The following is a 23179-nucleotide window of genomic DNA, read 5'->3' on the forward strand; positions in this document are numbered from 1 at the left end:
CAGCACCACAATTCAAAACCATCAATTCTTTGGCAGTCAGCCTTCCTTATGGTCCAACTCTCACATCCGTACACGACTACTGGAAAATCTAAAGCTTGGACTATACGGATCTTTGTCGGCAAAGTGATGTCTTTGCTTTTAAACACATTGTCTAGGTTTGTCATAGCTTTCCTTCCAAGAAGCAAGCATCTTTTAATTCCATGGCTAAAATCACCAGGGCCATTTCTTCCTGCAGACCAGGGGAGAATACATTCCTTGTCTCTTCCCATTCCGGTGGCTTCCAGCACTACTTTGTTCAAGGCCTCATCCCTCCCATCTCTGCTTCCACGTTTATATGACCTTTTCCTTTTACCTACTCATTCTGATCTCCTGCCTCTTCCTCCTATAGGATTACATCAGGCCCATCTGAATAAACTGGATAATTTTCCCATCTTAAAATCCTTAATGTAATCACATCTTCCAATTCCTTTTGCCATAAAAGGTAACATTCACAGGTTCCAGGGATTAGGATATGGATATCTGGGGGGAACGTCATTCAATCTACTGTAGTTCCCAACCCCCTGAGCCCCTGGGACCCAAGGAATCACCACTTGCTGAGCACCAGCTGCTGTTTCCCCCAACCACCACAACCCCTATAACCATAGGGGACTGAGTCTGTTCTGTGTTGGGGGTCAGAGAAAGCAAGTGGAAGCTGTGCAAACCTCCCAAACTAGGATTTTTATACTGAAAACTGTAATATATTTGGGACTCAGGAAGTCAGGAGGGAGAAGTTAAGGCAGCTCTGATGCTCAAGTAGCCTGTGGGTTGTCCACAAAGCAAGTGTGACATCTCCCTGCCACACAGCCAGGTCAGGGCCACCTCTCTTCAGTACTGGACGCTCTGCTGCCTGGACTGCAGCTGCGTTTACTGTGTATTAAGCTGTTAAAACCTATCTACTGTTTTTTTTTTAAATTATCTCTGTAGATAATAATAGACACAAGTTGAGATTGTTGCTGTTATGTGTCCATTAAACAATTATAATCTAAGAGCCCCACAAAAGTCCATTAGAGAAAAGGTAGAGGAGGTTCATTTCCTTCCCTCTAGCTGGACATGGCCTAGGTTTGCAAGGGTAGGCAGGGACACTCTGCACCATGAAAAGGCATGCCCTTCACGGTCCTGTGCCAGGGTGAATGGCTTGGCAAGCAGAAGACGCTGGATGTCTGGTGAGACTCCCTTGAAGAGTCAACAACATGTAGATTCGGACATAGCAGCCCTGCTCACCCAGCTGCATCCATCTCCCCCTACGCCCACCATATGTGAATTTATTTCACAGAAGCTCAGTCTTTACAAACTCTCAAAGCTTTCCCCCACATCCTCTCACTCAGTCCTCACAACAACCCTGAGACATTGCCCATGTTGGTACTACCGTCCCATCCTAGAGATGAGGAAACTGAAGCTAAAAGACACGAATGACTTGCCAATGTCAGTGGATGAGTACGTGCTGCGGCTGGATGTAGAAGCGCCACCTGTGTGACATCACTCAGTGTAAGGGAGCCCTGGGGCAGGGAACGGGGCATGCATTTCAGCAGGCAAGGTTTCCATCTTGTCACCTGCTACCAGAGGCCCAGCCTTTAGGAGGTTCCTTTTTAGGAAGCTACCCACATTCTCCACCCCTCCCTGCCCTCCTCAGCATTCTCACTTTTTCCACTTCTGATGGATCACACCTCTAAGACACTCAGCAAACACTCCCTGCTGCCCCCAACCATCATTACATCAGTTTCCACACTACAGGCCTCAGGGCAGATAAATCACAATTACTTACTCAAAGGAGTAAGGGAATTAACATGCTCTGAATGGATTTTGCCTTTAGTTGAAGAAGCCAGTACATTTGCTGTGGGTCTAACTAAAGAGCCTCTTGATGAGGGTAAAAGGAGTGAAAAAGCAGACTTAAAACTCAACATTTAAAAAACTAAGATCGAGATATAAAAAAAAAAATAAATAAGTAACTAAGATCATGGCATCTGGTCTCATCATTGCAAATAGATGGGAAGAAAGTGGAAACACTGGCAAATTTTATTTTATTGGGCTCCAAAATGACTGTGGGTGGCGACTGCAGGCACAAAATTAAAAGACATTTGCTGCTTGGAAGAAAAACGATGACAAACCTAGACAGTGTATTAAAGAGCAGAGACATCACTTGGCCAAAAAATGTCTGTATAATCAAAGCTATGTTTTTCCCAGCTATGTTTTTCCTGCATATGTTTTTTTACATGCAGATGTGAGAGTTGGACCATAAAGAAGGCTGAGCACTGAAGAATTGATGGTTTCAACTGTGGCGCTGGAGAAGATTCCTGAAAGTCCCCTGGACTTCAAGGAGATCAAAGCAGTCAATCCTAAAGGAAATCAACCCTGAATATTCACTGGAAGGACTGATGCTGAAACTGAAGCTCCAATACTTTGGCCACCTGATGCAAAGAGATGACTCATTGGAAGAGACCCTGATGCTGGGAAAGATTGAGAGCAGGAGGAGAAGAGGGTGACAGAAAACAGAGGATGAGATGGTTGGATGCCATCACCGACATAAGTTTGGACATGAGTTTTCGCAAACTCCAGGAGATAGTGAAGGACAGGTAAGCCTGGCGTGCTGCAGCCCATGGGGTCACAAAGAGTCGGACACAACTGAGTGGCTGAACAATGAACAACAACTAGACTGAGGCCTGTCCCATCAGGGCAGCAGCTGGCTGGCCTTTCACGGGGCATCAGGGCCAAAAGCAGATGAAGCTCAACTGCACTGACAGGAGGAATAGGCAGCCAGGTTGGAGGACTTGGAAAACAACTTGGTCCTTTGTTTCAGCATAACTGGAAACTTCTCAAACTGGGAGGCCTGGGTGCCCCCGCTTTGCTGAGCAATGCTGATTTAATGATGCTTTCTCTACCTGCACTTCATGAAGGCAGAGATTAGAGAGGCATCCCACCCACCCTTTGCTTAAAAACCTTTTGCCCTCAGGTTGGCAGTAGATCCTACCTGGAGACTTGTAGTAAGAACAGACCAAGGAATCCTGTCCAGGGGTCCCCAATCTCCAGAATCTAATACCTGATGATCTGAGGTGCTAAGGGCTCAGTCACTTCAGTTGTGTCGGATCCTTGCGAACCAATGGACTGTAGCTTGCCAGGCTCCTCTGTCCATGGGAGTCTCCAGGCAAGAATACTGGTGTGGGTTGCCATGACCTCCTCCAGGGGATCTTCCAGACCCAGGGATCAAACCTCCGTGTCCTGCATTGGGAGGTGGATTCTTTACCACTGAGCCACCTGGGAAACCCAATGGTCTGAGGTAGAACTGATGTAATAATAATAGAAATGAAGTGCACAATAAATTTAATGTGCTTGAATTATCTCAAAACCATCCCTTCCTCCCCTGGTCCATGGAAAAACTGTCTTCCATAAAACCAGTCCCTGGTGCCAAAAAAGTTGGGAACCGCTGCAATGATTAGACAAGGGACCCACTGGAGCAGGTCGCTCACTGGACCACAGACTTGCAGATAGAATTCAGGGGGGTCTGTAGACTTAGACACACAAAAATGACACCTTTGTTTTTTCTAACCTCTAAATGTAATTCAGCATTTCGCCCTATGGTGAATGCAAGCAACAAGCCCCAATAATATTAGCAGCACTTGGAATTCTGTCCCCACAGAAATCACCCATATTTTCATATCATATTACAGTGGTCACAGGTATCTTAAGATACAGTTTGTGCTCTTCACTACTTCAAAATTAGGGTAGTTGTTGGATGCACTGCTAGGTCCTAGCGGATGGCTTAAAAAGAAACATGCATGACATCTCAGAATTCAAAAAATATTTTGATTTACCATATTCCAATATAATTGATTTTCATTTACAATCCTATGTATTTTATTTTAGGTATTTAAAGACATTACGCTGAGAAGGGGTCTATGGCACCAAGAAAATAAAAGCATTAAGACCTCATACGTCCAAAGTAACCTTCACAGTGGACAGAAGTTGCAGATCACATCACCAAGGTGGAGGGGTTAGAATACAGATTCACAAGATGAGTTCTCTGGAAATCTTACTCTGAGAAGGGGTTTAGAGTTCAGAGTTCAAAAGGAAGTACCTTTGGGATCCATACCTGAGGAAGGGAGAGCGAGGAAGAGGGACTGGGCAGAGGGAGAAAATGTAGTCTCCATGGAGGTCTCGGCTCGCCCCTTGTGCAGTTCTGGGCCTGGGACGACTCTGCAGATTTGTTGGGGTGTCGGGGCCAAGCCAACTGTTGACTACTTATTAGAAGCAATCATTCCTGGAAAGGGATAAGATCTTGGGCAAGGCTGCTCTTGCAGCCAAGACATTTTCCAAAGGGAGCCTGCAGCTGAGGGCTCCCTGCCAGCAGAAGCCACCCATCCTTGAGGGCACCTAGTGATGGCTCACAATCCACCAGGGCCTCTACCTCAGGCCCACGGCAGCTGGATCCCCGCATGGAGTCCAGGACCTGTCATTTTTAAAGCTCTTCCAGTGATTCTGATGCTCTACACAGTTTGGAAGTCCTTGATCCCAGAACTGGAAGGGTGGTGGCGGGGGGAGGGAGGGTTGGATTCTGAGATCCTGGCATCCAAGGGACTTGTTCAAGGCCAGGAGGCTGCTGATCTGGCCTAGTCTATTGGCAAATTTCCATTTACTAGTTGTACTACGCTGGGCCCTGGGGGTCCATCAGTGAGCAAAAGAGACACAGTCTGCCCTCAGGACGCTTATAGTCCAGGGTCTCACAAACCTCTCAGTACAGGAGGCTGTATGGGGAACTGACTTGGCACAACTTCTCTGCAGGGCAAGTTGGCAATATTATCAAAATTATAAAGGAACCTACTCAGCATATCTACTTCTAGGTATTTATCCTGCAGATAGATTTCCACATGGGTGAAGTGACAAATGTAAAGGATATTCACCAAGAAATTATTTATAGTAACAAACAACTGGAAAACCTCAGTGTTCAATAGAGGCTGGTTGAATAAATGTAGTGCACACAAAGGAATCCTATGTTGCTATTTTAAAGACAGGTAGCTCTGTATATGTATACATATGAAGAAAACCAACAACAACACTACAAGACATATTAGTAAACGAAAAATAATAATAAAAAGGAAGATGCAGAACCATATATAATGTCAAATTTGGGGTGGGAAAAAAGGGGAAATATTTATGTGGATCCATGAGTTCTCAGGCTTCCCTAGTGGCACAGTGGTAAAGAGTCCGCCTGCCAGTGCAGGAGAGGTGGGTTCAACCCCTGGGTCGGGAATATCCCCTGGAGGGGAGGAGGAAATGTCAACCCACTCCAGTATTCTTGCTTAGAAAATTCCATGGACAGAGTAGCCTGGTGGGCTACAGTCCTGGGGTTGCAAAGAGTCAGACGCAACTGAGCGGCTGAGCACGTATGCCTGAGATCTCAGTTGCCCAAGAGTTTTTCATTTTAATGAGGGAATCAGTCTGTCCAGTTAGAAAAACAAACCACCAAAGGTTTCTCAGACAGAGAGAATTTAAATCAGGGAATTGACTAGACAAGTGATGTAAGAGCTGAGAAGCCACACAGGGGAAGGCAAGGCAGCTCAGAAACTACCAACTCAAAGAAGCCGCTGCACCTGTCCCCTGGAAGGACCAAGGGATGAGGCTGTTCCTGGGCTGGAGGAGCTGGAGTCCCAGTGGGTCTGGAACCCTGGCAGATGCATCCCTCATCCACGGAAGAGACACAGCTGCTGCTGAGAATCCACATACAGCAGAGAAGGAGGGGAACAGAGGACCTTTTTTCTCCTCTGTCCGCCCTTTATTTCCTGCTGGGTGCCTGCCCTTGACTTGTGCTCCACCTGAAGACAGCCAACCCGGGATCTTAGAAACGGTAGCCTGTGAGGAACAGCGTCTTCCATTACAGAGAAGAGCAGGGGAGGCGGGATGTGGACTTGTGGGCTGGCGTAACAATGGATGAGCATAATGAAAATCAAAAGTGTTAGTCACTCAATCATGTCCAACTCTTTGTGACCCCATGGACTGTAGCCTGCCAAGCTCCTCTGTCCACGGGATTCTCCAGGCAAGAATACTGGAGTGCGTAGCCGTTCCCTTCTCCAGGGGTCAAACCCGGGTCTCCCGCATGGCAGGCGAATTCTTTACCATCTGAGCCACAGCAGTACGTGCTTATAAAATGCACATAAGAAGTAATAACAGCATGGCCTCTAGTTGCTGGGGATTGGGAGGGAAACTTTACATTAAGTTCCCCTGGTACTTTTCAATTTTGTACATGTGCTCGCATTGCCTTTTTGAAACAAGATGCCTGCCTGACATTCCCTGGAGGCACAGGGAATATTTTGTACATCAGAAAGGGCAAGGCTGTTAAATTTTTTCATTGAAAAACATCCAGGAAAAATAGTGCCAGCAAAATCTCCCCCCAAATCTCCTGTGATTACACCACCCACCCCCTGCCAAGAGAGCACAGCCTTTATTCTGTGGGTCTTTCTTACAAGTGTCCTCTTCCAATCCCTCCTTTCACGGCCCCATCCCTGAGAGGAAGAAGCATGGCCCTGAGCGGAGGCAGAGCGGTGGGGAGAGCGAAGAGATGTGGGGAATATCTTTGCCTCTCATCAGCAGCTGGCCGGCTGCATGATCTCACACCACAGCTGTAGCCACTTAGAAAACTGCCAGCCGGAAGACCTCAGCTCACGGCTTAGAGCTGCGCCTGCCTGCCAGAGCACCGGGCTTACCACCTCCTGGCAGTGGCGGCTGCTCCAGAGTGGGGCTCTCACCCTCCCCCGGGGAACAGCACACACTGGCTGCCGCCGCCAAAGCCCCAGATGCCTGCAGGGAGGATGGCACAGGTCCCTGTGCTCTTGGGCTCTGCCCTTGATGGATGTCACATTCTACATTCAATACTCCATAAAGAAGGGCAATGGAAGAAGGGAGGGGCCCCTTCTTCTCTGAAAATTTACCCTCGTTGAACTCTGTGACGGGAAAGCAGAAGCACACGAAGTGTAAGTGACTTGCCTGAGGTCACACTGCTTGAGTGTGGCAGAGACAGGATGCAACCCGATTCTGGGTGGGACGATGAGTCCAGCCCTCTCACTGAAGGACAGGAACTCCAAGGCCACCAGGGAACTCACAGAGATGTTGGCCCAGGGTCTGTGCCCTTCTCTGCTGCCTCCCTTGACCCTTTTGTTGTTCAGTCGCTCAGTTGTGTCCAACTCTTTGCAGACCCCATGGACTGTTACATGCCAGGCTTCCCTGACTTTCACTGTCTCCTGGAGTTTGCCCAAGTTCATGTCCATTGAGTTGGTGATGCCATCCAACCATCTCATCCTCTGCTGCCCTCTTCTCCTTTCTCCTTCAATCTCTTCCAGCATCAGGGTCTTTTCTAATGAGTTGGCTCTTCACATCAGATGGAACTTCAGCATCAGTCCTTCTAATGAGTATTCAGGGTTTGATCTCCTTGTAGTCCAAGGGACTCTCAAAAGTCTTCTCCAGCACCACAGTAGCAATTTCTCACTAAACTCTCTGAATCTTAGTTTTCTTGGCTATAAGATGGGACCACTAATACACACCTAAAAGGTTTTGATGAGGATTGTTTGCCGAAGACAGTAATGCTTCAGGCACATATGTCTCAACAAATATGAGTGCCCTTCTTTCTTCTCTTTAGCTTGTCCTGAAACCTCACAGATGGCTTGAGGCTCAGACAAGAACACTGCCCTCCCTCCAGAAGCCTCGGATTTTGCCAAAATCCCTGGGCAGGCCTGGGAGCTAGGCTCTGCATCCTGCATGCTTCTGCCCTGAAACCCAGATCCAAATTCGCTTGGCTTGCCATCCTAACTCAAGGCAGCGAGTGCAAAAGTTGGGTTAACTTTCCCTGTTATTAACATTTCCAGGACTGTGTTCCCAAGTAAATTCTGAAAAATTTTCCAAAAAAAAGAAAAAGAGATGAAATGCTCTGTAATCTTGAGCCTCCGACTCCTCAAAGGCAGGGCTAAGTGGGTTCTCTGGCAGATGGACTTGCATTAGCACATCTGGGACTCTGCTCAGCTCCCCCATATCTGCCCCTCTTCCCCAACCCCCACCCCCCATCATGATGATCTAAATAAGCAACCGGATCTATTACTGAATGGAATGGCTTATACCTGTGCTTCTAAGACAAGTCTCTCTGGCGAATGTCCCAGGCCTGGCTCCTGGCCCCAGAGTTCTCCTTTCTTTTTTTTTTTTTCTTCTTAAGTATTTTTATTATTATTATCTATTTTCTGACATTTTTTAAAATATAAATTTATTTATTTTAATTGGAGGCTAATTACTTTACAATATTGTATTGGTTTTGCCATACATCAACATGAATCCACCACGGGTATACACGTGTTCTCCAACCTGAACCCCCCTCCCACCTCCCTCCCTGTACCATCCCTCTGGGTCTCCTTTCTTTATGACGGAGCCTGCTCTCATCGTGGACTCCACCCCCTCCAGCCTCTGAGACTGAGGTTGTCAATGGTTGGTACCAATGGAAGGAGCCCGAGGCTGCTACTTACCTGGGTGGCTTAATTTCAGATCTTCCTTGCTACGGGCCTCACTGTGACCTCCCACCTGGAGTGCTACCTCTACTGTGTCAGCTCCCATAGCATCCTGCAGCTGCTCACTCGGCTAGACTTCCCTTGTTGCCTGTAACAGATGGGCCGGCTGTCAGCTTCCCTGAGCCATCCTCATTCTCTCTTTCTCTCATCTGCTAATGTCTGCTCTGTGCAGCTCCTGGGCATGGAGATTTGGAAATGAAGGAGATACAGCCCCTGGTCCCCTAAGTCCCCAGGACTAGCAGAAGAGACAGGCATTAATGAGACAGCTACAGCCCAGGGTGGCCAGTGCTCTGTTGGAGCAATGCACGAGGAACTCTGGAAAAAAAACAAAACAAATAAGGGAAGAAGCATTGAAGTCTCTCAGAGGAGTCAAAGGTGGTGTTCCAGTTATTTCTTGCTCCAAAACAAACCACTCTAAAACTTAGTGGCACAAAAATCCATGCACAATTACAGATTATAGAGGTCAGGAATTTGGACAGGGTGCTGTGAGGCTAGCACTTCCCTGTTCTATGATAGCATATTCAAAAGCAGAGACATTACTTTGCCAACAAAGGTCCATCTAGTCAAGGCTATGGTTTTTCCTGTGGTCATGTATGGCTGTGAGAGTTGGACTGTGAAGAAGGCTGAGCACCGAAGAATTGATGCTTTTGAACTGTGGTGTTGGAGAAGACTCTTGAGAGTCCCTTGGACTGCAAGGAGATCCAACCAGTCCATCCTGAAGGAGATCAGCCCTGGGATTTCTTTGGAAGGAATGATGCTAAAGCTGAAACTCCAGTACTTTGGCCACCTCATGCGAAGAGTTGACTCGTTGGAAAAGACTCTGATGCTGGGAGGGATTGGGGGCAGGAGGAGAAGGGGACGACAGAGGATGAGATGGCTGGATGGCATCACTGACTCGATGGACGTTAAGTGAACTCCGGGAGTTGGTGATGGACAGGGAGGCCTGGTGTGCTGCGATTCATGGGGTCGCAAAGAGTCGGACACGACTGAGCGACTGAACTGAACTGATGATACATTGGGCTTCAGCTGGGGTGACTCTGAAGGCTGGACGTGACCTGAAGATTGGGTGTCTGGGCTGGGCTGGCTGAAGAATGGGCTCAGCTGGGACTGTTGGCCAGAGCACCTACTTGCGGCTTCTCCAGCTTGGTGGTCTCAGGGAAGTTGGGTTTTTTACATGGTGTCTCCGGGATTCCAGAGTGAGTGTTCTCAGTGAACAAGGTGGAAGCTTCATAGACTTTTTGACCTAGCCTCAAAAGGAATGTAGTATTACTCCCGACTTTTCTATGGGTCAAGCAGTCATAAGATGGGTCATAGAATCCATTTCTTCATGGGAGGAGAAGCAAAAAAAAAAAAAATTGCAGCTGTGTTTCAAACTGCTACAGAAGGTCTTCTGAAAAAAAAAAAAAAAAAAAAGAAGGTCTTCTGGAAGAGACACTCTTTGAGCTAAATTTTAAAGGCAGAGTAGAAATTCGCCAGACAGACAAAGTGGAGAGGGTGTCCCAGACTGAGATATCAGCATATGCAAAGGCCCAGGGACACAAGAGTGGGTTGTATTGCATGAAGTAAATCAGATTTCCTAGGGGCTCAGCAACATATCCTGCCTGTCTCTCACCAAGCGGTTATTCTCTGCTGGTCCTCCCCAGACTGCCAGGGCCCACTGTGCCCCAGAGTTCAGACACCAGCTCATCTCAGTTAGGGATTTAAATGGCATATCTACATCCCAGTGATCCCACCTGGCTCCCCAGGCCATTGTGAGCACGCAGGGAGTTGCCACCTGGAAGAGGCTGGAATACAGTCTAGCCATTCCCCACATGCATGTTCTCATCTTCAGCTCTTGATTTAGAAGCCCTTGCAGCTCAGCCAAAACTTTCTTGGTTTGGTTTCTTAAAGCACTGAAGGCTCTGTGTCTGTTGGCTTGAATCCCAGCAATTCTTTCCATAATGGTTATTCCTTTTGATTGTGGGCATAAAAACTCCGACTAGATTAAACAAAAAGGGGAAAATATTGGTTCTTGTAACTAAAATGTTCTAGAAGTGAACTGTGGAGTTTAAACAGTATCAGCATTCTCTCTCTTCCTCTAAGCTTCTTAACTGTACATTTTCTGTATTGACCATTTTCAGGCAGCATCTCCACAAAAGTAATGACCATTGGCTTGAAAGCTCTAGGCTTAATAAATTCTGAGAGCCAGAAAACCCAGCCAAAAGAGGGTTCCTCTTCCCTGGGGCCCCTTCCTTCCCAAAGAGGGTTCTGATTGGCCCAGCTCTGATCACATGCCCTGTCCCAGAACCAATCACTGGGGCCAAGAACATGTCATCTTCTGACTAGCTATGACTGAATCAAGCTAAGTAGGGGTTAAGGGTTACCCCTGCAGTAACCACATAGAATCATTTCATTTCAAAAAATAAGGTTTCTTTAACTAGAATGGAAAAGGAAAATGTGAAGGGCAGGCAAAATTTAGCTGCGATGGTCCCAGGGCCACTAGAACAGTTGCCCAGTTTGTGCACTGTGCAAGGGAGGATGGGGTGCCTTCTGTATTTGCTCAGAGAGCATTTCTTTCTCTAATTCACACAAAAGTGGACATGTGGACTACTGCCAGGCTTTGCAAAGTCGATCACACACTCCGCATTTCCCAGTGTTTCAATACTGCCTGGAAAATCCCTCCTTCTTCTTCATGTCCTTGTTCAAATGCCTTCTCCCCGCTGAACTGACTGTGATGAATCATGAGGTTTCCATTTGTGCTAAGCTGCTTCAGTCATGTCCAACTCTTTGCAACCCCATGGACTGTAACCCATCAGGCTCCTTTGTCCATGGGATTCCATAGGCAAGAATACTGGAGTGGGCTGCCATTTCCTACTCCAGGGGATCTTCCCAACCTGAATTCCCCACAGGCTCTCAGAATTATGGCTTCTGCCTCAGTTCAGGGTCATACAGTTGAACAGTTTTTTCCTCACCTGTATCTCCTCACCTGGCCAAAGACGGGCTCCAGGAAAACAGGGAGTGGGTGTGAGCTCCCCTCTCTGGCAGGCAGGAGGGCTGCAAAGGTGGGATCTGTTCAGTGGATGGGAAGAGACCAGAACAATCCTCCTTGCTGCCTAGTCTCTCTCCTAGCTGTGGCTGCAGCAGCCAATTACAGGGGAATGCAAGTCTGGCACTTTGGTTATAAAATGACTGTTGGCCTAATCCGTGCATCTTCCATCTCCCCTCTCCTAGCCCCTGGAAACCTTGCCCAAAGGAAGGGGCCTTGAATGGTGCGTCCAAAGGGCCACCACCCAAAGCAGGGGCTCCAGAAATCTAGTACCTTTCTCCAGGAGGCCTCTGAGGAAGAGAAGGTGGCTGGGCTCCATCGGGGCCTCACTGAGGACTGCCAGGCCACTGCTCCAGGGTTCAGCTCTAGCTCCTGATTAAAACCAGATCCAGGAGCTTGGAACCTTTGGTGAAACTAGATACCTATCGATGGAGGCAAAGGAAATATACTGTGGGAGGGAGGGAATCTGGCCAGCAGCCCAGCAGCCCCGGGCTGGGCAGCAGGTTGAGCTTTCCTTCGGAAAGGTCCCCAGGAGCCCTTGCTATGTGAGGTGATGACAGCTCTAAGAAACTGGAGACAAGAGGAACACACCCACTGCTCTGTCACTTGCTTACCGCTTCTTCTCTTTGTCTGCTTTTCTTCTTTAGACAGAAGGCCTGGGCTCAAACCCACTACCAACATTTGGGGTAGAGTTATTTAACCTCTCTGAGGTTAAATAAACCCACTACCATCCATTTGGGGTAGAGTTATTTAACCTCTCTGAGATTAAATAAACCCACTACCATCCATTTGGGGTAGAGTTATTTAACCTCTCTGAGCCTCAGTTTTATCATCTGTAAAATGGGGATGAAAATTGTACCAACTTGATTAGTTTATTGTAGGATTAAAAGTGATACTGCTTGAAAAGTGCTTAGCACAGAACTTGGGACAACGTGTGTCCTGTCAGTCGCTCAGTCGTGTCCGACTCTTTGTGACCCCATGGACTGTAGCCCACCAGGCTCCTCTGTCCATGGGATTCGCCAGGCAAGAACACTGGAGTAGGTTGCCATTTCCTTCTCCACGGGATCTTCCAGACTCAGGATCCAACCCGAGTCTCAAGTCTCCTGCATTGGCGGGAGGATCCTTTACCACTAGGACCACCTGGGATGCCTTGGGACAGAGTAAACCCTTATTAAATGCCAATTATTGTTATACTGTCTTTTTTTTTTCCCCTATGAGAAGCCATTTGGTATCATTAAACTACAAACACTATTTTGTAGTCCCTTGAAGAGCTCTCATTTTCCTAGGCCCTGGGCTTGGGGCACATTCCTCCCCCACAGCGGGACACCTGGCTTCTGACTTTGCCTTCTCACCCCGGCACATGGTGGCAGGCGACAGGCTGAGAAGGCTGAAGCCAGGCTAGGAACCTGGATGAGCTTCCAGGGGCTTCCTTGGGTGGGAGATGGGGCTGGGGGTTGGGCCTGGTGCTCAGGTGTTGGGGCTTACCCTGTGCTCTTGCCCTATGACCTCTGTGGAGGAACCGCCTGTGCCCCTCAGGTTAGAGTGGAGCGGGTGCCCCAAGGTAGCCCAGAGACCCCTCAGCCTGAGGGCGAGACAGAAGCTGAGATGGAGAGCAACCCCAGCTCCAAGGGAGCCTCTCCGGAACCCTGCGCCACCCCCGCTGGCGCCGTGAAGCTGCACAAGAAGCTGGAGCTGAACCCCAAGGAGTCCCAGGACATCAAAGCTCTTCAGAAAAACCTCGAACAATCTGCCAAGCTCGTAAAGCAGAAGAGGATCACCCTGGAATCTACTCAGGCTGCTGTGGGGCTCACCCTAGGGGTTCTCTTTGGGAAGGTGTTCAGCTAAATTACAATCTGCTGTTTTGAGGTTTTGAGGCTCAGTTTCAAGGACATGTATAAGCTGTGGCCCCTGCTGCAGAGGTGGGTAGAGGAAACTGACAAGAATGAGAAGCTGCAGGAGATACGCAAGGCAAAACCCCCCATGCAGGCCTGGAAGAGAAAGCAAGCGAGTATGGAGAACTGAGTGAGAGGCAACCTGGGGGGCAGAACAGAGGCTTCCTGCACTGCCCAAAGCCCACCCTGCAGCAGCCTAGTGGCCCAGCATTTGGGGCTTGAGAAGGATGTGGTTCTGCAACCATCGCCAGAAGGGCTATCAAGCAATGGCTGCTCATTCCCAAGGAGAGGATTTTGAGGTTGCTGCAAAATCCTTGAGGTCTCTTTTCTCAGGGAGACCAATACCTTTTCCTGTGGTGCGGGGCCCCATTTTGGTACCCCAGGCTATGGGGGCCCTCACTTCACTAGGCTGTACTCCTTGGTCCCATTCCCTGAAGGTGAGGCCTTTCCCCCAGGAGTCTGCCACTGCTCTGGGCTCTCCTGTGCATTCAAACTGCAAAGCCTGCCCTTCCTAGGAATGGGGGGCAGAGGAACAGGAGAGCTAGGGAGAGAACCCTGTGGGTTTGTACTGGGGGGTGGGGGATTAAGTTCTTCATTCATTAAGAGAGGAACTGGGAACACAAAGGGCTTGGGGGCAGGGAGTTTGGGGGAACTGGTTGAAGGGAAGGTGAAGTTCAGTGATGCTCTTGATTTTAATCCCCACATCAGTCATCACTATGTTCTTCCATAAAGAAGTCTGGGACCTAAAAAAATGAACATGATCTCTGGTGATAACAGTAAGGGGAACATCTCGTGTCACCAGTGATAGAAAAAGCATTGGCTCTGGGGTCAGACAGCCCAGGACTGTAATCCCAGCTCTGCCATTTACAAACTGGGTAACTCACTCCAAGGACTTAACCTTTCTAAACCTCAGTGCTCCCACCTATAAAATGGGACACTGGTATTACCTGACTTGCCTACGTCCCAGGATTGCTGTGCATGTCACAAAGGATACATGTGTGAAGCGGTACTGGACACTGGACACAGCCATACACCTTGGTCATTGTTATCTCTGCTTCCGATATTGTGGCTTTTTGCTGTCTTCTTTTCTCTTCTTTGGTCCTTCTCTTCCTTTCCCCAAAGTCTTGAGTCAAAAAACTTCATGGGATCATAGTGTTAGGAGCCAGGAGATCTTTGTGATCATGGGTTCAGTTTTTCTATTAAAAATCACTTGGGGAAACACAAAGAAATTCAGATTCCTAGGCTCTATCCCAAACCTTGACAAGAATCAGTATTTCTTACTCTTATTTCTTACTGATTCTTGACAAGAATCAGTATTTCTTACTTGTAATTTAAAATGAAAATGTTTTAAATTACAAAAGTAATACATACTCTTTCTAAATGAATTCCAGCAATACAGAAATAATGAGAGTTAAAAACAGCCAATTCTCAGAGGGAACTGCTATTTAGCAGTTTGGTGTGTGTCCTCGAGGGTTTTGTATTTGTCCTGAAAAGAGCTGACCATGTAGCTTTTATTTTTCCCATTAAACAAGATCATCACTCATTTTTAAAAACGATATAGCTTGGACATCTTTTCACATCAGTACACATGCACATGCCTCATTCTCCTTGACAGCTGCAGAGAATTCCATGCTGTGGTTTATTGTAATTGGTTTAACCATTTCTCTGTTGGTGGACATTTTGGATTCCCCCTGGTGATTCATATGCAGCCAGTCCTCCCTCTGTTCACATTTGGCAACCTCTGGTTTGCACAGATGGGGAGTGAGAGCCTCAGGGAGGGGATGTCAAGAACAAGAGCAACTTACAAAGCAAATTAGTGGCAAAGCCAGGCTTACAATTATGATCCTCTCATGTGGAGAAGGCAATGGCAACCCACTCCAATACTCTTGCCTGGAAAAACCCATGGGCGGAGAAGCCTGGTAGGCTGCAGTCCATGGGGTCGCTTAGAGTCGGATATGACTGAGCGACTTCACTTTCACTTTTCACTTTCATGCGTTGGAGAAGGAAATGGCAACCCACTCCAGTGTTCTTGCCTGGAGAATCCCAAGGACGGGGGAGCCTGGTGGGCTGCCGTCTATGGGGTCTCACAGAGTCAGACACGACTGAAGCGACTTAGCAGCAGCAGCAGCAGCAGCATGTGCTCTTTGCATTGAACTATATCATTACAGTTTTTTTTTTTTTAATGACCAAGGGAACTTAATATTTTTCTGAACCTATTCCTGATAGGAAGAGAAAAAAGAAAAAACAAACTCAGTGTTAATTTTGTTGTGTGTATGAATTGGGTTTACCCCCAAACTTTCTCAGTTTTCACATTTCATTATGTTCTCTGTAAAAGTCCATGATTCAATGATTTTTTTCTTGCACATTGTTTGCAAAGCCAACTTTTTTAAATGCTACAATCCCCAAATCTCACTTCCCCTGAGTATGACTATTCTTGGAGACCCTGATAAAATTCCACTTTAGGGACCCCTAGGCCCTCCCCTTCACTCACCATAATTGATGAGTTTTCCTCTCCTGGAAACAAATGGAATTATACAATTGTGACTGTCATCTATTTTCTTATTAAGTAAATTTCTCCAAGTCCTGTAGGTAACTTTCCCAGAAAGATAAATTACCCAGTTGTAACAAATATGATGCATAATATTTGCAGAACCCTTGTGAGAATTTGCCCTTTGCCCAGAAATTATGCTTAATTTTCAGACAAAAGGATGGAACATTAATCCTGCCTCCCATGGAGTAAAGAGAGGTTTGATTGGGAGTGACCACTGCAGATCAAGTCACATGCTGTTTAAAGCAGATGCCCTCAGAGCTTGGTGCTGAATTGCATACAGATGTTTCCCAATCTACTGCCTCTACTACAAAGGGGTTGGTCAGAAACTACTCAGATTTCTGAGTAAAAAGGAAGAGATGTCCTTCTCAGAAAACTGACCACAGACAGCGTTGGTAACATCTGAATGTTGTTTAGCACTGTCTTGGGCAAAAGATAAAGGAACACAGGACTACAGAGTAACTCTTTTGTCTAGTACTTGCCTCTTGGGTCCTAGAACTCTGGCTTCCAAATTAGACCCCTCCCCTGGCTCCTAAACTGTGGCTTCTATTGATAAATCCCATTGCCTTCCAGAAGGACTGGAGTTCTTGAAGAAATGGGTTATTCCAGGTCTGGAGCAGGAAACACACCGAATGAGCCTGGAACGTCATGTCATACCAAACAGCAAGGAATTTACCAAAGATGACCAGGGCCCTCCTGAAGGCCTCAAGAGTCAATTTGAAAAGGCTCTCACTGGCCAAAGATAGGCCACTTTCAGCATCTATAAGGATAGCAACTGCAATGAATTAAAACACATCAACTATGTTTAGATCTACAAATTCACAGTGACTTTCCAAAAGAAAGCAAAAACAGGGACTTCCCTGGTGGTCCAGGGGGCACTTTGAATGCTTTGAATGCAGGGGGCGCCGGTATGATCCCTGGTTAGGAACTGAGATTCCACATGTTGCATGGTGTGGCAAAAAAAAAAAAAAAAAAAAAAATCCAAACCAACCAAACAACAGACAAACAAACAAATAAAAAACTCATCAAAAATACATTGCTCTCTTTTAAAGGATGTCAAGAGAACCAATACATTGCTTTGAAAACTAGTAAATACAGGGAAAGAATCAAACATTGATTCTGCCTTTCCTATATAAGGGCTTCCCTGGTGGCTCAGACAGTAAAGAATCCGCCTGCAACGTGGTAGACCTTCAATCCCTGACTTGGGAAGATTCCCCTGGAGGAGGGAATGGGTACTCACTCCAGTATTCTGGCCTGGAGAGTTCCATTGACAGAGGAGCCTGGCTTGCTACAGTACATGGGTTCACAAACAGTCAGACTTGACTGACTGACTTTCACTTTCTATATAAACTGTACCTCATGATAACCACATAGTGGATGAGAGGAATCATCTTTCAATGGAATATTCCAGCTCAAAAGTGAAGAAACAATGATAGAAGTAGAATAGCCCTAGGTTTCAACCTCTAGTGAAACCATGACCCTAGGCAATGGTCACTAGTGGCTGCCAATATCACAGAGAGGGAAACAGACGTCACGAGTCCACTGAGGGATGGACAGCAGACCCATGACCTCTGCAGTATTCTTGCCAAGAAAATCAAACCAGAATCTAAATGAGCTTGTGGCTCTAACTACCACTTCTCAAGAAATATAGGAGAAACAAAACATGTTAAACAACACCATGGAAATTTAGACTATAGGAAAATTTCAAGACAAACAACCTGTTTCTCCCACAATACACTGTAAAAAAAATAATAATAAGATGAGGTAGAGGGGAACTTACAGATTCAAAGAGACTTAAGAGAGGTATCAATCAGTCACAAAGTATGGCTATTTCAATCCTGATTTGAACAAGTAGGAAGAAAAAAATTATGAGACAGGAAACTCTGAACACTGACAAGATATTTGATGATATTAGGAATTATTTTTAATTTCCAAAATGTGAGGATGATATTGTTACTTTTAAGGTAATTAATAACATCTAGAGACAATATACTGAAACGCTTGTAAGTAGAATCTTAAAATGTCTGGAATCTGCTTCAAAATAATCCAGGAGAGGAGAGCATAGATGAAACAAGATGGAACACAGTGGTTGTTGAAGCTGGGTGGTGGGTATATGGGGAATCATTATACAATTCTATTTTTGTGTATGCTAGAGATTTTCAGTAATAAAGAGTTAAAAAAAAAAAAAAACCTCACAATCCAGAGAAAGAAGTCTTCCTGATCTTGACAAGCACCTACAATGATGACCCTGGGCAAATCATTTCTCCTGTCTGAGTTTCATCTCTTCACGGTTGAGAGCGCTTACAAGCAAAGCGGCCCTGATGAGTTGGGATAAGCACAACTGTCCAACCAATTTAAGGGTTTTCAGTCAGAGAAGACTTCAAATCTACTCTGACCCACGTTTATCTGACCATCGGGGACTTTGTAAAGATTAATTTTTCACCCAGTGACATACTGCTTTTCTTTTATCTTAGAGGAGATGGTTTGCTGGACACTGGGGAGGGCAGATATAGGTGTAAGAGACATTTTTGAGAAGATCCAAGGACTTTACAGACACAAATGAGCTTTAAAGTAAAGGAGGGAAGAGCCCTGGAGTATACTGCCAGACAACAGATGGCTCTGAAAGCAGTGGGTGGGGTTAGACTGGTGGTTCAAAAGGTTGCATTGGCAGGCTGGTGGCCCTACATTTTCTTGATAACATCCGCTGTTCACTTGGAAATGTTGGCTGCCATGATGAGGAGAAGAAGATGAAGTAAAAGGGAATTTGAGGGACTTCCTGGTGGTCCAGTGGCTAAGACTCCAGTGGTCCCAGTGCAGAGGGCCTGGGTTCAATCCCTGGTCAGGGAACCAGATCCCATATACCACAACTAAGAGTTCACATGCCCCAAGGAGGATCGAAGATCCCACCTATTGCAACTAAGACCAGTGCAGCCAGATAAATAAATAAAATTTAAAATTTTTAAAAGTAAAAAAGGGAATTAAGAACAATGTTACAATATGCACAGAATCTTAACTGCCACAGAATATTTTGACATTAGTTTTTCCTTTGAGCAAGATGGCACATTGTCCAGTTCCATAGCACTGGTAGTCATCATCAAGACAAGACTTCCTAGAAATCTGCAATCCAGACAGGCCCCCGTCCTTTCCATCACCTCAGTGTATCAGTTTGAAATGCTTTTACTTGCAAGTATGGAAACCACTGAATTAACAGGCTTAAACACACAAGGGCTTTTTTCTCTTTTTTAGATCACATGGCAATACATCCAAAAAGAGGTAGGGGTTGCACTATCTCAATGAGTCTGAGCTGACATCTCTTTTCCTCATGGTTATAAGATGGTTGCACCAGCTCCAGGCATCACAATCACATACCATAATGAGAGGCAGTAAGATGTTACCTTCTCAGGCTCTCCTCTCTTGTCAGGAGGGAAAAGTCTTTCCCGTAAGACTTCTGGAAGACTTACCTTTATGTTTCATTAGCCAGAATTGGGTCACATGCTCAATGCTAGTTACAATGCAGGCTGGGGAAAAAAGCATTGATTTTCCCAGCCTCTACTGTGGGAGGTGGATGGAAGGGGTGCTGGGACAAGCAATCAGTAAGTTTGCTTCTTCCAAGTTTTCCTGCTCCTGAACAGGGTTTCCTGCACTATTCACACTTTTATTTCAAATGAGTCTTGCAATCGCTATCCCCCTGCCTCTGAGATATAATATGCTATGTGTATTATATATCCTACCTACCTAAGGGATTTCTCTTATTGTTGGATGGTGTTTGAGTTGAGAACTGCTGTTTGTGCCCATATGTCTGCTTTTCCTTGCAGACATCCATTTAGGAAGGTTTGGATCTTATAAAAAATGTTGGCCCTTCATCAGTCAGATAATCAGCACATGTTTACAGAGTTATCCCCATTTGCCAAGCCCTGAGGTGGGGTAGTCGGGGGTGGTGGGGGGAGGAGGCAGAGATGGTTAAGCAGCCATTCCTGGCCTCAGGGACCACACAGGCTGGTTGGCGGAAAATGTCAGAAACCTAGGAGATGTGGAATGACAACACAGGACCACAATAGAAGCCCTTCAAGCACAAGGCAGCCTGTAATTGTGAGCCTGATGTTGGCACAAGAGACGTAGAGAGAAGATGCCCTAGAGGAGGTGAATGTGGGCCTTGAAAATATAAAAGATCTGAGAGACTCAGAGGACTGGGAATCAGGGTCTGGACCCATGTGGCTACAGGGCAGGATTGTGTAGAAATCTCAAAAGCTCTTTTGTTGTTCAGTCGCTAAGTTGTGTCTGACATTGCGACCCCATGGACTGTAGCCCACCAGGCTTCTCTGTCCATGGGGTTTTTCAGGCAAGAATACTGGAGAGGGTTGCCATTTCCTTTTCCAGGGGATTGTCCCCACCCAGGGATGGAACCTGTGTCTCCCATGTCTCCTGTATTATTAGGCAGATACTCTACCAGAAGCCACCAGGGAAGATAAATATAAAGCTTTTAGTACTTTACAAATCTTACTTCCACTAATCTCCACACCAGGCCAAATGGATTTTATTGCCCTCATTTTACATAGCAAGGGACTAAATAATTTGTCCAAGGTTTGCTAGCCAGCATGGAGGATGGCTTAATCAGTTCCTTCCTGCTGCTGCTGCTAAGTCGCTTCAGTCGAGCCCATCAGGCTCCCCCATCCCTGGGATTCTCCAGGCAAGAACACTGGAGTGGGTTGCCGTTTCCTTCTCCAATGCATGAAAGTGAAAAGTGAAAGTGAAGTCGCTCAGTCGTCTGACTCTTAGCGACCCCATGGACTGCAGCCCACCAGGCTCCTCTATCCACGGGATTCTCCAGGCAAGAGTATCAGAGTGGGGTGCCATTGCCTTCTCCAGTTCCTTTCTACCCAGTTCTTTTCCCCCTATTCTTCCTTTTCTAAAAGGTTCTGCCCACTAGCCCAGGAGAGGTCACACGTCTTAGGCCTGGCCAATCATTGTACTGTGTTTCCCTCAATTGTGATTGGTCCAGGGGTGGTCATATGACCTGAATCAATTCTATTAGGAAGTCAAAATGGAGTCAGAGATGGAGGGGTAGAGCTCTATCTAAGGCACAGCTCCTGAGGCTTTTGCTTGAATCCTGAGAGTTTCCCCAGCATTCTTCACAAATTCAGTGGTTTTTTGTATGTTTGTAGAGTTGTGCAACTACCACCACATCAATTTTAGAACATTTTCATTACCATAGGCCCCCCCACCCCAAAGAAACTTTTTACTCCCATTTCCTCTCTTTATGTCCAGCCTTAGGCAACCACCAATCCATCCTGTGTCTTGGATTTATCATTCTGGACATTTCATAGAAATGGAACCATTCACTATGAGGTCCTTCGTTACTGGCTTCTTGTACTTAGCATAACGTTTTCAAGGTTCAGCTGTGTTGTCGCAGAGTATGTTCCTTTATGCTGGGGCTGGTTGGGGTTGGGTTTCTTGTATTTGCAAACCAAAGGTGTGGCCAGGAGTTGAAGCCAGGTGTGACAGACGCCAAAGCCCTCATTCTTTGTTTCGCCTGGTGAGACCAAGACATGGAGGGCGCCGGAGAGTTTGACCTTTCTGTCGCAGACCGTGGGTTTGCTGAGCAGATGAGTGACATGTTTAGAATAGTGTCATAGTGAGGTTATTCTGATGACAGTGGTATTTTGTGTAGGTGTTCATCCTACATGTATGTGTAAATTATATATCATATGTAATGTGTCTGTGAGTTGCTCAGTCGTGTCCGACTCTCTGCAACCCCATGGACTGTAGCCCACCAGGCTCCTCTGTCTGTGGACTTCTCCAGGGAAGAATACTGGAGTGGGTTGCCATGCCCTCCTCCAAGGGATCTTCCCGACCCAGGGATGGCAGCTGGTTTCCCACGTTGTAGGCAGATTCTTTACTATCTGAGCCACCAACGTGCGTACACATATTTAAAGGTTGAAAATTACAGCAGCAACTCCCATATTGGGTCCCATGCTAATGTCCTGTGAGCAGTGTTCCAAGAGAGGTGAGCAACACTGTGCCTTTTTCTCCGGAAAATGAAGAAGAAAAGGATTCAAAAGAAACAGGCTACAGCCTCTGTTCTGAGTAAAGTGGTGCTCCAGACAGTCCTGGTGCTCCCCTTCCTTAGAGGTGCCACTCCAGCCCCTTTCCTCCAAGAAAACATTAGGCCACTCCTTCTACATGTAAGTAGTAGAATCTTTGAGAAAGAGCCAAAGTTCCCATCAGCAAAGTAGGGTTCTGGACTGCGGAGGTGTGATGAGTCAGGTAAAGGTGTCCTCGTTTACATACAGGTGGTGGCACCTGGGCCTTAGGTGTCTGCCCGTCAGGGTGTGAACTCTTTGAAGGTGAAAGTATTAAGTCGTTCAGTCATGTCCGACTCTTTGCAATCCCATGGACTGTAACCTATCAGACTCCTCTTTCCATGGAATTCTCCAGGCAAGAATACTGGAGTGGGTTGTCATTTCCTTCTCCAGGGCATCTTCCCCACCCAGGGATCAAACCCAGGGTCTCCTGCATTGCAGGCAGATTCTTTCCCATCTGAGCCACCCAGGGTGAGCTCTTTAGGGTCACCTTAAACCAGTCATCTAAATTGGGCCTCACCCATGCCCACCCAGCCAACTCTGTCCTGGCTTTGCCAAGAATCCCTGTGCCTAGGACGTCAGGAAGAGATGCCCAAGAAGCCAGGCAAGCAATGCAAATGAGGGCAGAGGCAATGGTGGAGCCCATGGGAAGGCAGAGACTGTAAGTTCCACTTAAGGGGGAAAGTTGCTAAGCCAAATGTTGCCCTGTAAGAGATGCCAGATTTTTCCCATTTTTCTAAGGAAATAGAAATGCAGATTTGCATATGAATTCTCCTGATTTTTCGAATGTTAGAGTTGGTGACTGTGGATTATTGTCCTTTTGCATGTTGGGATCCATTCTCCTCTTGGCTATGTCCTAGGAGGGTAACTCTTGTGGGCAGTACCCTCCTCCCCCCCCCTACCTGCCCACTTTTTTGCCCTCTAGATTCCAGATGGGTTTGGCCAGTGGACAGAATAAGTAGATCAGATTGAAAGTTGGGTAGTCAGTATATTTAACCCCCTTGTTCCAAGCCAGAGACTCTCCCCCACCCTCTGAAGCCCCCTCTGCCCACATCCTGGGG

At 46.7% G+C, this 23179-nt stretch overlaps 1 pseudogene; it reads left to right on the top strand.

Moving 5' to 3' along the window:
- The first annotated feature begins 1140 nt into the window (after positions 1 to 1140).
- Positions 1141 to 14005, top strand: LOC147349457 (POU domain, class 5, transcription factor 1 pseudogene; annotated as a pseudogene).
- Positions 14006 to 23179: the final 9174 nt, after the last annotated feature.

The sequence above is a fragment of the Bos grunniens genome, chromosome 21 (assembly GCF_055505025.1).
Source record: "Bos grunniens cultivar Pamir isolate PY7600 chromosome 21, Bosgru_T2T1.0, whole genome shotgun sequence".
In the NCBI taxonomy this organism is placed as follows: Eukaryota; Metazoa; Chordata; class Mammalia; order Artiodactyla; family Bovidae; genus Bos; species Bos grunniens.